This window comes from Papaver somniferum, chromosome 5, assembly GCF_003573695.1.
Source record: "Papaver somniferum cultivar HN1 chromosome 5, ASM357369v1, whole genome shotgun sequence".
Lineage (NCBI taxonomy): Eukaryota > Viridiplantae > Streptophyta > Magnoliopsida > Ranunculales > Papaveraceae > Papaver > Papaver somniferum.
Genome location: NC_039362.1, coordinates 210,185,581 through 210,199,940, shown reverse-complemented (window position 1 = coordinate 210,199,940; position 14,360 = coordinate 210,185,581).

Below are 14,360 nucleotides of genomic sequence, written 5' to 3'. Positions count from 1 at the left end.
TTTTTGCCATCCTGGATGCTTCATAGCCGTTATAGCTGCAAGATAATTTCTATGTTCTACAGAAAAACGATCACAACTAACATAATATGTCAAAGGATAAGGTATACATGAGGATGATGATTGTGTAGGTTGAGTGGAAGGTGGACTATTTTCTCGTACAATATGTATCACAAATACCTTAACTCTTCTAGAAGGAATTTTCTGACGCTTTCCTTTACCATCTCGCTTCTGTTATTATCTTCCTCAACTTCAGCTGACGTGTCACTACTCTGTTGAGCATCCTGTGTATTCTCCAACTGTTCTTGAGAACCTCCTTCTAATTCTTCCGCTTCATATTCAATATCAAGCCGTGGTTCTTCATTACTTTGTTATTGTTGTAACTCAGACTGTTTATATTCAATGACTTCACTAGGTAACTGTACTTCTTCTCTATCCTCATCATCACTCCAACATACTGCATTACTAGATGAATCAATATTATTTGATTTCCCAACATTTTCCGTCATGTATGGAAACTGGTGTTCATAGAACTCCACATCCCTTGACACTAAAAATTGTTTTGAGTCTAAATCATAAACTTGCCATGCCTTTTTACCAAATGGATAACCAAGAAATACACACCTTTTTCCTCGCCTTGCAAACTTATCCCCTTTACTTTTTTTATTATGTACATAACACAAACACCCAAACACTTTCAACTGATCATATGGAGGCAACTTTCCAAACAAAATTTCATATGGATCTTATTATTAAGTAAAGGTGTCGGTGTTCGATTAATCAAGTATGTCGCAGTCAATGCACACTGACCCCAGAATTGTATTGGTAAATTAGCTTGAAATCTCAAAGCTCTTGCAACATTCATTATATGCTGATGTTTTCTCTCAACTCTCCCATTTTGTTGGGGTGTACCAACACAAGATGTCTCAAATATTATCCCATTAGTCTTAAAATATCCACGCAAAGTATTAAATTATGTTCCATTATCACTTCTAACATTTTTGATTTCCTTGCTAAACTGACGTTTAATGAGAGCAATGAAGTTAATAAATACCATTTCAACTTCAGTTTTAGTTTTTATCAAATAAATCCACACACCTCTTGAAAAATCATCAACTATTATTAAAAAATAATGAGCTCCACAAGATGAAGGTGTCTTGTAAGGCCCCCATAAATCCAAATGAACCAACTCAAATATATAACTAGATTTACTCTGACTATTAGGAAAACTACTTCTACGATGTTTTGCTCGTGGAAAAATATCACAAGCATTAGTATTTTTCATAGATAACGAACTCACAACAGGTATCTTTTTCAATACTTTCTCTGAAGGATATCCCAATCTTTGGTGCCACAGTTCGTACGAATCCCCACTAAATGCATACACTTTAACTGGAGGTACACCACGGAACAGATATAGTCCACCTTGTCTCTCACCCACTCCAATCACCTTCCTCGTCAACCGGTCATGTATAAGACATAAACTGTTAGTTCATTGCACAACACAAGCTATCTCCTCGATCATCTGTGTGACCGAGATCAAGTTGCATGTTATCTGAGTTACATAAAGCATATTATCAAGTTTCAAACCACCAGGAAGAATCACAGTTCGAATTTTATCAGAGTTCGCATACTTTCCATCTGGCAAACCTACTGAGCATGCCTTAATATCTTTTACGTCTATCATGTCATCTATATTACATGTGACATGATCCGTAGATCCTGTATCCACAATCCAGGAAACCCGATGTTGTTTAACTTGTAATTGAATTTTTGGTTTGTTTGAACTCAAAAACTCAAGTACTTGTTGAAGTTGAGTTGCTGTCACTCCAGTCAACCCAGCTCCATCTGTAGATGTCGTATTTGACTGCTGAGATGCTGGTACATTCAAGTTGTTTGCTCGAACATGATTGGTGCTGCCATATCCTCTGCCAGATGCAAAACCACCTCTACCTTTACCACCACCTCTGCCACCTCTGCGATATCCTCTACCTCCACGAGGTTTGTCTCCCCAACATTCAGGATAACCAATTATTTTATAACACCCCTCATCAGAGTGTCCTTCTCTATTATAATGCCTGCAAAGCTTCGCGGTATCATAAGTGTTTGTGTTTGCTCTTTGTTCAGGTTGTACCTTAAAAGCCATAACATTTTCCTGCACGTCTTTAGATAGAATAACATCTCACATTCTCAAATGTTCAGCATTAACGATCGTCTGGTACCACATCATCTATTGATGGTAAAGGATCTCTTGCTAACAATTGTTCACGTAGCAGCCCATACATACTATCTAAACCAATGAGAAAATAGTGAAGATAATCTTCTTCTCTCAAAGTAGTCACCTGACTTGCAATATTGCAGGTGCACTGACCACATTTACATTGTGGTATCTTCATATATGTCATCAGTTCACCCCACAACTTGTTTAATCTCCCAAAATAGACAGCTACACTTTCAGATTTACCTTGTTTACAATCACTCAAAGATGATTTTATTTGATAGATTCTTGTACCACTTACCACACAAAATCGTTTCTGCAAGTGTGTCCAGAGAAGAGCAGCATCATCATAATCCCCCAGTGTTGATCGTATGGAAGAATCCAGGGTGTTGTTAATCCAGAAAACAATGCTTGAATGAACATCAATCCATTCCTCCAACTTTTCAGGATCTGCAGGTTCCTTTATTGTGCCGTCAACAAACCCAAACTTACGCTTGGCTATTAATGATCTTCTAATGGATCTAGACCATTCATCATGGTTAGTTCCTCTTAACACAATTGCGGTAATAAGAATACAAGGACCATCACTTGATCCTAGATGATACACCGGATTTTTCTTCGATGAATCATGCTCCTGTGCTTTTCCTTTGTTTTCATCTTTTCCTTTTTCTCCATCTTTTGATGATTCTACTACTTCGACCATCTCTGTTTAATGAAGAAATTTGATTTTAGGTTTTTAGGGTTTTAACCAGGCTTATGATGCCATGATAAGTTCACGATAAGGTCTGCCTTTCTCATAAAATATTCAAGATATTTATACATCCAAAAGACTTGGTCAGCACAACACAAGACCTCCACAGTACGAGAACCTCTTCCTAATATAACTCTTAATAAACTAAAATATAGTTATTTCCTAATAATGAGCCAAAAGTTTAATCGAAAACATGCAAACTATATTAGCATATTACTGCTAGGATATGAACCAAATCTTTCGTAGCCATCGGCTTGAGGCTACGGATTACCCATACTTGTACTTTTAGAGAAGTCATTAAAATCCAAATTATTTCTAGCCTGTTCAAGTTAATTAAATCATTGTACAAATCAAGCTTCTAGCATAAATACGATTCTTCAAGAAAATGAACAACTTCACTAAATCACACGGGTTTAAACTTTCAAATTAAAAACATAATAGGATGCAAAAATTTAGTAATAAGTTAATTTTTGAAACTCACCAATTTTAGTTGATGGAAAATAAAGACTCATACAAATTATTCGGCTGCAATACCTCACTAACTCCAAAAGGAAATCATAATTCCAGATATGAACTAAAATTTAATAAACACCTAATTATGGCTGATTTAATGTCTTAAGAGTTATATAAGCTGGGGAGATTACCTTCCCACTCACATTATCACATGCATCCTGAATTATACAAGTCGTGGATATCACCTTCTCACTCACATAATCACACTCATCATGCTACAATCACACATCACTCTTTAGGTTCTTTCTAGGTTCCCATTGCAATAGGTTTGATTGTTTATTTACTCTTTGTATTTGGATCCCAGCCACTCATAGTGGTGCATTTTGGATACAATTTTCTTTTTGAATTCGTTTACCCATAAAGATTGTAGTGACTCTGCATACATTAATTTTTTGGTTTGTTAAGTCGTAGTTGTGTGATTGTTTTATACAGTTAATTTTGACTCAATGGGCATCTGTAGCTCTTTGTGCTGATATAGATATTGGATCTGCATATCCAGGATGTTCTCACAAATTTGATGGATATATGATGAGGTTGTTATCTTATTCTGACATCCCTAAAAAGACAGTTGGTCAGGTTGAGCTAATTATGACTTTCTGTTGTTGTCTAAGTTCGCATTTGTGATTTAAGTAACCTTATATTTTATTTTATGTTTTTTGTTTTAGGCACTGGATATTGATTGGTCCTTGAAACGTCCTAATGGAAAGGATGAGATAAATCTCTAAAAAATTTCTTCAATTAAACTGCGAAATATGGGGTTTGTTTTGTGAATGGATCATGAGAAAATCTTAACTTGGTGGTATGTTTATATGTAAAGAATGAATTTGGTAATTTTAATATGGTTAGAGATACCAGAGTGTTGGTTACAGAACAACAACAAAAAATAGTTCTATAGAATCTGCGAATTTGTTTATTGTATTTGACTACCTTCTTTAATGAAGCAACCATAACTGATTTGCTTTCTTATACAAAATTTAAAGAGATACAATAGAAAGTCGTGGTCTGGAAAGAATTTTAATTATAGAGAATGACTTCAACTGTTTAGAATTAATGTTTATATTTAAATTATAACAAATGTTGGATGAGTTTTGTAGTTATTATGCAGCTTAACCTGATATTTTTGTGACGGGATAACAAAAAGAGGCAAACAATATCACTTAACAGTTGACACTGAAGGACTATGCCTTTGTTGTAGGTAAGAAAATCGAAACTTCAGTTTGAGAGCCCCACAAAGGAATGAAAATTCTCCAAGCATATGTAAGTTGTTATCCAAGGATTTCTTGAATTCACTGTTACTTTGAGTAGGATAATGGAATTCAATATACTATTTTCTGATCATAAATGGTTTCTGGACTATATGTAATTTGAAATTGAATTTGATTTTGAATTGTTTGCTTCCAAACCATTCTAATATTGATGGTGATGCAATTTGATTGTAAAGTTTGACAAAATTAAATCAGTGACATATTACTTTTTTCCCTATTTTATTAATCATTTATAGGAATACCATGTTGGGTTATTTTGGTTGGATCAAATCAATATCGTTACGACACGGATTATTTTGAATTTAACATTATCATACGGCCTAGCTAGTTCTGAAAACTGGCCTAACTTAAGGCTAGATTTGAGAACTGGCCTGGTATGTGAGGCTCACTCTGAGAGTTAGTTTCACTACAAGGATAAGTTTGAGAACTAGCCTAACATCATGCTCGTTCTCAAATATAGGCCCTAAATAGAATTTTTTTGTCCACTACGAATAGTGACTTGTTATACCAAGTGCAAAGCTTAATTTAACTTTTATAATACACACATTGGGAAAGTCTTACTTACAGTAGACATAGTCGAAGACAAACACCTCAAAATCTATTTTGCAAAGTAAATGCGGAACTTACATACTTTACTTTGAGCTTGAAGCGCAGTGACTAACTTACATATACCGGTTTTCCTAGGTTGAAACAGGAGTTCCTCGTGTAGGAAGCATACATTACTAATTCGTAGCCGTCAAGGCTATGTGCCTGAGAGATTCCTCTAGTCTTGTTGTGCCAATGATGCAATGCATCATTTTCCATCACCTTCCTATCCTTGCATTTTCTGGATGCATCATGCATATTGGGCCCTGGTCATGCCCGTTATTCAGGCGGTCAGGCCCTAAGAGTATCTCCAATAGTGGGAGTGGGTGCTACTAATCCTATGTGGAATTTTTATTTAGATCCTTATTTCAGGGGTTATATACATGTAGCAAAAAGAGTAATGTTTTTTTCATGAACCATCTCCAATAGTGTGGGGTGTTAGTTTTAGAATTTGGTTTTTGGATAAAGATAAAAATGATTTCCTTTTTTCCTATTGGTTTAAAAAGAATTAGTTAATAATCATAATTAAAAAAATAGTCAAAAAGATGACAATGAGGTCATTCCCAAGGTCTAAATAAGAGTTTCTCTAAGACCTTCATATTTATTTTGATACCCTTCCAACTTTATAGGACCTACTGTTGGAGATGAATTTAATCTAGATGGGGGGTCTAAAATATTACTCCCTCCATTCCAGTTTAATTGATGTTTTAGGGTTTTTTTTGTGTTCCAAATTCTCACTAATTTACCCCTGCTTTGGAATCACACCATAACATTAATTCTCATTGTAATCATCAAATAGGTTAATTAATTCAATTGTTAAATATATTTCATGGAGGATATATACTCTATCTTTGTTAATTCTTTACTAAAAACTAGGTGTTTTAAAATTTTAAGAAGGTATTAATATGGGTGAATTTGGAAAAAAATTATTCTCTTTGTTATTTCTTAACCCGCGTGAAAAACTCTACAACATCAACTAAAACGGAACGGAGGGAGTATATGTCAAAGAAAAAATAAGACTCTTACCCTCTGTTGAAGATGCTCCGAAAACTGTGACTGGCCCAACTGGTGTTACCTAGGGGTGCACATACCCTATCCATATCCGCCAACCCTACCCTACCCACCCGTGTTTTAACCGTATCCTATCCTACCCACTATTTGGCGGGTAGGGTAACGGGTAAAGATTTTCTTAACCGCCGTTAGATGGGTAGGGTGACGGATAAAGCTCGAAATTATCCTACCCTACCCGCCTACCCGTCTAATACTGAAAAGACAAAGTAACCCTTGTATTGTTTTCTCCTCATGTCTATTTTTTTGTTATTTTAAAACATAATAGGGGTAAATTACAAAGTAAATGGATTTTCTCTATCGAACCATTTCATCGCTTTTCATTTGAACCATTTTTCTCTGTTTTCATTCGAAGTAGCGAAGTGGTGATTTTCTGCAGAAGAAGTGAAGTCTGGGATTTGAGGGTTTCGATCTGAAGATGTAAGTGTTTATAGATTTCAATTTGTGTTTTGATTTGGGTTTCATCTGAGTAATCATCTCCGTCTTCATATGAGTAATCAGTTGAGTAATAAGATCTAGGAATTTAGCTGAGAAATTAACATGCATGTTAACTGATTGATGAATTTCTCGTAGAAATTTACTCAAACGTGGGATGGGGAAATGCATGTTAACTGATTGGTCAATTTGGGGAAATTTTATGATTAATTAGTTGTTTTTTGTAGAATTCTTTTTAATGATTGTGTTTCTTGTATTTTAATCGTTCACTGATTCACTTTAGAAGAAAAAATTAAGGTGATAGACGAGATCTGTAGATTTTTGATTCGATGTTTTAGTTTGTTTGAGACAATTTGGATTCTGTAGTAAAACTAAATGACATCCTTTGTGGCTGTTAATAGAGTTTTATAGAATAGAATGAGATTTAGGTAGATTGCTGTTCAGAACTTCCAATTTAGAGTTTTAGTTTGTTAGATGAATGTGCAGTCCACCCAGATCTATGAAACAATTACAAATTTTAGATGATTGTGTTTGTCAAAGAAAACAGTAAGAAGGAGTGTCTCATGTTAGACAGAAATAAAGATTATAACATCAATTAGTTGAATGACGGAAGGCTTATTTTATCTTAAATTTTTGCGCAAAATGCTGCTACAAGTTTGTGCTATATCATCAACCTTTAGTTCCTGTAATTGTATCTAAAGGCCTCTTGGTTTGATTCCTCCTACAGGCCTCTTGCTAAATTTTGTTTACTTAATACTTGAAACCATTCACCTGAGTTTTATTTATGGTCTTATCATAAGACTCTTATGGGTTGTCAGTGCCAGTGCAGTTGAAAACACAACCAAAGCAAGAATTACAGGAACAGCAAAGATAGATGTAAATGTTGATTTCACTCACAAACTATGTGTTGCTTTGATGCTTCATCCCTTCAGGTTCCGTTATTCATTCTTCATCTTACTTTTATTGTTTTTATCTCAATCATTCCTATGTTATTGATTGGAATTTGCGTTTCTCTTTGTATTTAGGAATTCTGGCAATCCCCTTTCACAGATTATTGGGAGTTATGGAATTAACATATCTTTCTGGGTTCTAATTTTGTTTATGTGATGAAAATTTTGTTCAAATTTGTGTTGGTGTAATGGGTGTGATAAAATTGGTGCGGTCCTTGATTCGTTGCATCAATTGGTTCTAATTCATCAATCAATTTATTGTTTGAATTTGAGTTGTTTCGTCGTTTTTATATTCAGTTTTTTGATTGATTCTTAAAATTTTCATTCTTTTTTTGTTGTTACCCTAGTATTTGCATTAAGAATCCAAGTGTATTTGGTGGGAGCGAAAAGCTCGATGTATCCTAGGCAACAACATGTCCCATCAGGGAAATGTTTCACATTAATTCTCACACTTAGCCTCTGCTTTCTATTCATATCACTTGTTCTTTGCCTTATAACCTCTATTTGTATTGGGAACCTTTTCTCTAGATGCAGTATTCTTCTACAGTAGAAGTTCTACTTTGTTCTCAGGCTTAGTAACTGTTGCAGTAGCATTACTGGTTGCAGTATTCTTTACTGGTTGCAGAAGTGACTAGTGAGGAAGCATGGTTGAGATTACAGAATTGATGTCAACGAGACCTCCTATTCCTTTTCTCTAGATGCAGTATTCTTTACTGGTTGCAGTATTTCGTGAGAGGTTTATCTTCGATATTCCCGATGAATCAGTAATGGGTGTTAATGTTGATGATATTGACAGTACTGATTTTCTTGATGAAATGGAATCCAGTTCTTCTGATTCTGATGCTGATGAAGTTCCCTTATCTGGTCGAAGAAAAGCCAAGAAGACAAAGCCTCGCGTGCATGCTCCTGAAAAGTATGACTGGGCTAATGCTCGAGTCCTAGTTCAGTTTCTACAGGTATTTTAAATTTCATTCTCTTTAATTATCAGCATGATTATATCCATTTGATCAAATATCCCTAAACTTGATATTTCCTAACACATTTCACCACTGATTAGTTTTAGTAATCTTAAAACATTATTACTTTAGTAATCCCTAAACATTATTACTTTAATTATATTCCTTATTTTAATTATCAGCATGAGTTCTTCGATTACTCTTTTCATACATGTAATGCTGTAGTACATATTGTCAACATCCTACTGAAACATCCAGAAGGTCATGACCCTGTCAATTTTTTCTGCATTTCCACGCTTCAAAGTTCTGTAACTTTACATTTTTCTTCTCAACTTCTCAAAGTTTTGTGGCTAACCATTTCCACTTTTGGGTACTACATAAGATCCAATTATTATCTAATTTCTCAGAAACTTATCTGAGCTTTCTGTTTGTTCTCTTTTACTTTGGATTTCGTGTGTAAGTTTTGCTCAAAACGAAGACAATTAAACCCAATAACATCGATCTCTTTTGGTTTTTTTCCTTTGTTATTTTCAATAAATCTATCTCTTAATTTGGATCTGGGGTATAATATTTTGGTCTATTAGCAGTACCATGGACCATCATTGCTGTGTTTCGCATGTCCATTGTTAGACATGTTTATACTTGTGGTTGAGGCTCTGTTGAGATGGCAGGAGCAGGCTTGAGCTGCTGTAATGGTAATGTTGGTGCTTGAAGTGGTTTCTGCCATTGGTTACAGGTAAGGAATTATGGAAGCATCTTAGATGGATCTGAAATGGGCACTGTAAAGAAGCAGCAGAAGATGGTGGTTACAAAAGTAGCTGAAATTTTGTATTGCAGGTGATATAGACGGTTATACCCTCCACCCTACCCTACCCGACCCGCCAGAGAATGGGTTGGGTAGGATCTTACCCGTTTAATGGCGGGTAGGATGGCGGGTAAAAATTTTCTTACCCGCCAGTAAACGGGTAGGGTGGCGGGTATAGGCCATATCCTACCCACCCTACCCGTTGTGCAGCCCTAGTGTTACCTGTATATATAGCTATTAGGTAAAAGTAAAACCCTAATTATTTCCATCCCTTCCTACGCTACTCAACTATATATAGGTTTCGTGTTACTAGTTGAAATCAGTTTCTCTTTGTACGCAAAACATGGCGAAATCTCGTCTACAACGATAAGTCCTTGGCTGAGATGCACACTCACATCGGATTTACGATCGCGACTCTCTTGTTCCTGTTTATTCTCTGGTAAGGCAAAGTTTATTTACTTTGAGTCAGTAAAATGAGCATCGTTTAAGATACGCTGCGGTTGGTAGAAATAATATATACTCTTATTATTAATGGTTATAGTAATAACAGGGTCTGAAAGAATTGTATTTTCTCTTCTTTTTTCCTCCTCATGAGTTGACTAACTTATCACGTATGGTTGGAGCTGCTTTATTCGCTTATGTATTTTTCTGATCTTAGTCAGTCGATTCGAGTCAAGACCTGAGATACCAAGTTTGATTATACTTGTGCTTCCTTCTTTAAGCCGGTGGGAGTTTTTGGCTTGTATGTTTTATCTATGATGTTATCTCTTAGTATAATAGTTTTGTTGCGTAAATATTATTTTTTTTGGTTAACATTGGACTCTTAAGATGATTTATGTCAAAAAAATACACTTTTATTACCTTGTTGGATGAGCAAGGCTAAGAGTACAATGATGTAAGGTACCTAGCTAGGCTCACAGGCTTGGTCAACATTAAAAAAAAGTTCAAGGTTTACATTTTAAGGAAAAATGGTATGAGAAGATTGATGGTGCACTTGGCCCTTCTACAACTGAAAATGCAAGCAAAGGATAATACTCTACTACCACTTTTCCTTGCAATGTAGACCTTGAATTTTTCACGTTGATCCTAAACTGAGAGCTTTGGAAACCCGACCACTCTATCCGTTACTTCTAGCTAGGTACATATATACCTTAATTACTAGGTATGGACCTTAGGTTATTATACTTTTGACCTTGCTCATCCAACCAGGTTTTGGTTTCTTTTGTTTTTAGATAAAATCTACAGAATCTCTTAAGGATCCCATTTAACCAAAAAGAAAAGAAAAATGCGAGAAAACCATTGCACATTTACTGAAAGATGAACATCGTAGATTGAAACTTACAAGCCGAAAACCTCCACTGGCTTGCTAAGAAAGCATAAGTACTATAATTAAGCTTGGTGTCTTTGAGTTTAGAATCGATTGAATTTCTTCTAATCGCACTTTGGCTAATGACAATACATATTTCAAGCTTTTGAGTTTAGTTATATTGTACAACAATTCTTCCAAGGGTGACAAAAGGTGATTTCTGCGCGCGATGTGGCCGTCCGTATGTGATCCCAACTGGTGTGCAGCGGAGTAAATTCTTCAATTGATGAGATAAGTTGTGCTGATAAAACCTACGTGTTTGAAGCTACTACAATAGTAAGAAAAAAGAAATAAAGAGACAAAATTGCATAATAAACTTCCATGCTCATTAATGCGTCATGCCTGTTACTGATTTCATTTGTCTTTTTCATTGGCTTTTATGTACATTTCATTTTCAATAAAAAGAGATCCTAAACGCAAACCACAATATATTGTAGGTCTGATTTGAGATCCTGTCACGTATCAGGCTGCCCTAATACTAGTATATAGATAAGCAGCATTTGTACGAGACGATGATAATGCAACTGTATAATAAATACAAAATGAAACACTGGCCAATAGTTCTAGCAGCGTTCGCAAACGAGTAAACCAAATATGAGAGCAATGAGGGAGAACTGCTTGTGACAAGCCATTTTGAGTGTCAATCTCCGTATCATCTTCTTCCAAATATTTATAAACAAGAATATCTTTATCAAAATTACTTTTATTCTTCAGATCATGGGAGAGAAATTACTTTTATGAAGAATTTGCATTCATGAGAGAGAAAAGGTGTTCAATATACGGCTTGATACGGACAATATATAATTGAAGGGATGATTCATGTACAGCTAAGAATGACTAGTGGACAGTGGTGTGGTAGTAATAAATCCTGGTTTTAGTTCAAGCTTCAGAGGGCTGTATTTTGTAAGTATGATGCAGCAGCAGGTTTTGTTGCCTCCATGAGCTCCCTCTAACAACTGAAAAATCCATGGTTACTGCATTAATCATAGTTTTTCCGGTAGAACACAAGTGTTAGATTCACATAATGCCTGATCACAGTGACCATATTGCAAAATATGGACACAAAGAAGCCAAAGACGGACCAAAGATAAGCGAAGCCAAAATATGGAAAAAGGCAAAGTAAGGTGTACCCCATGCCAAGACAAGCGAAGCTAGAATAGATAAGCAACAGACTTGGAAGATATTCACCAAGGGAACAAAGATATTATGAGGATATTATTTCCACAGCTACGGTTGTGAGACAACAAACTTGGCCGCTTACATGCCAAAAACCTCTATCCTGAATCTTTGGATTCTGCCTTACACCATGTCTGAGACACAAAATAGAAATGAATGTTAGCCATGCGATGTGATATTTTCCAACTGTAGAAAATATCATTTGTCGAGTTGTATGACATTTCATTGCATAAACCTCAACTCTCTTGTCCCTTTATAATCTATATACGAAAGGTAACAAATGCTGATTTTTGCGACAGAGTTATGGCCCTCCATAGACGATCCCAACCGGTTTGCAGCCGAATAAATTCTTCAAATGATGGGATTACAAGTCTTAAATATGTGTTTTTTTTATTACATTTTTTTTTGTCTTTGTGAAGCTTGTCAATCTATGCGAATAATACATCAACCACATTTATTAAAAAATTTCAACTATGGATTCGGCTCCACAAAATTGGTGCAACATGAGTTCTGTTTTAATATGGTCTAACTTCTCCATGTATTTCTAAGGGTTGCAAAAGTACTGGTTGATGCTTACCTTGCTGAAACTACTCTTGAATCAAATGTGAAACTGTTGGAGTTCATTTCACTTGTCGGAGCTCTTCCTAACCACGCCCGTTTGCGGCAGATGATGGGCTATACAGTTTGCAAAATTGTTTCGTAATGAGTAGTCGTCTGTTTCCCTTTCCCTGTGGACGACATCTTGTTGATTCTTATATATGGACTATTTAAATTTCTTCTTATCAGATTTTTTTATCTTTTTGTAAATGCTTAATGGAGGAAAATTTATGGAACCAATGGTCTTACTAGGCTTGTAAGGTCTAATATGCTACTTCCTCGGTCTTCAAAAAAGAGATACCGTTGTTTTTTCATTTTAGCTTAAAAATAGGTTTCATTGAAAAAGTGATAGTATCTCTTTTTCGAAAAAAGAGTGAGTATATCATACAAGTTTGCAGGAAAAAAAAAGATAAGCAACAAGTGTAGAACAGACGGGCGAGAAAATTATAACGCAACATGATAAATAAAAATGGCTAAGTGTTCTGAATCATATTTATTGAACTCATCTTCTATTCAAAAGAGATGTCTTATTAACTTAAACAAGAATCGCAACAAGGTCGGCATCATGAGGACAAGTACATATGGCGCCTGGATTACAGAATATCAAAATAGCAGCAGCAACGGTCAGGTTCTGAATGGTCGTATGGATTAGGAAAACAGATACCACCGTCATGGAATTTTTTTTTTCTTACATTGATCAGTGCACTCCTCACTATGGGAGCAAGTTTTGGGGATATCCAACAGCATGCGACAACTGCGAACATCTTCTCGCATCACTACGTCTGCAATATTCACATGAAATAGTATATTCATAAAACTCAAATCAATTGTACATTTATAAATTTAACTTGTGGTAGAATCGTTGGAGGTTGAAAGTGCAATCTGACTTGGTAAAGAAAAATGCTTATAAGAAACCGAAAATAGTAGACAAATATTTCGAAAGAAATACTAGCCTGCACTTCTAGCAGTATTGACAAATGAGGAAACCAAAGATGAGAGCAACAAAGAACTGCTCGAGAGAAGGCATTTTGAGTGTGAAATTCCGTATGCTGTGAAATTCTGTATGCTCTTCTTCCCAATATTTATACATGTATACATGTTAAAGTTTCATAAACAATTATTTTCCTTCATTGAAAATTATGTTTTTTTTCTTATTCTACTCGAAATTGGTTTTAACAAGAATTAATCAATAAGAATTAATTACTCTAGATTTTGCATTAATGGGGAGAGAAGAATTTGGTGGAAATATGTTATGTCCATTCAAGCCTTGGCATGCATAATTAATTGAAGGCTAATGAGCATAATTCACACGCATATACACAGCTAAGTATGACTAGTCGCGCATGCACGTCGGTACAGACACAGCTACTACAACGGTAAGATAAATCTAAAGAGACAAAATGGCATAACAAACTTCTTCCATGCTCATTAATGCCTGATGCTTGTTACTGCGACCAAACAGATGCCTGATTCGCCAATTCGAGTGTCCTAGAGCGAGACTTCCAACTCAAGTCCAAGGAATATTGCTGTATAAGCTCTAATTTCATTTGTCTTTTCCGTTAGCGTTTAAATCTACAGTTCATTTTCAACAGTGTAAGAGCCATCCTAAGGTTGCGAAACTGCCCTGGACTCATATTTGACATTCTCGAAGTTCATTTCACTTACAGGAGCTAGATTC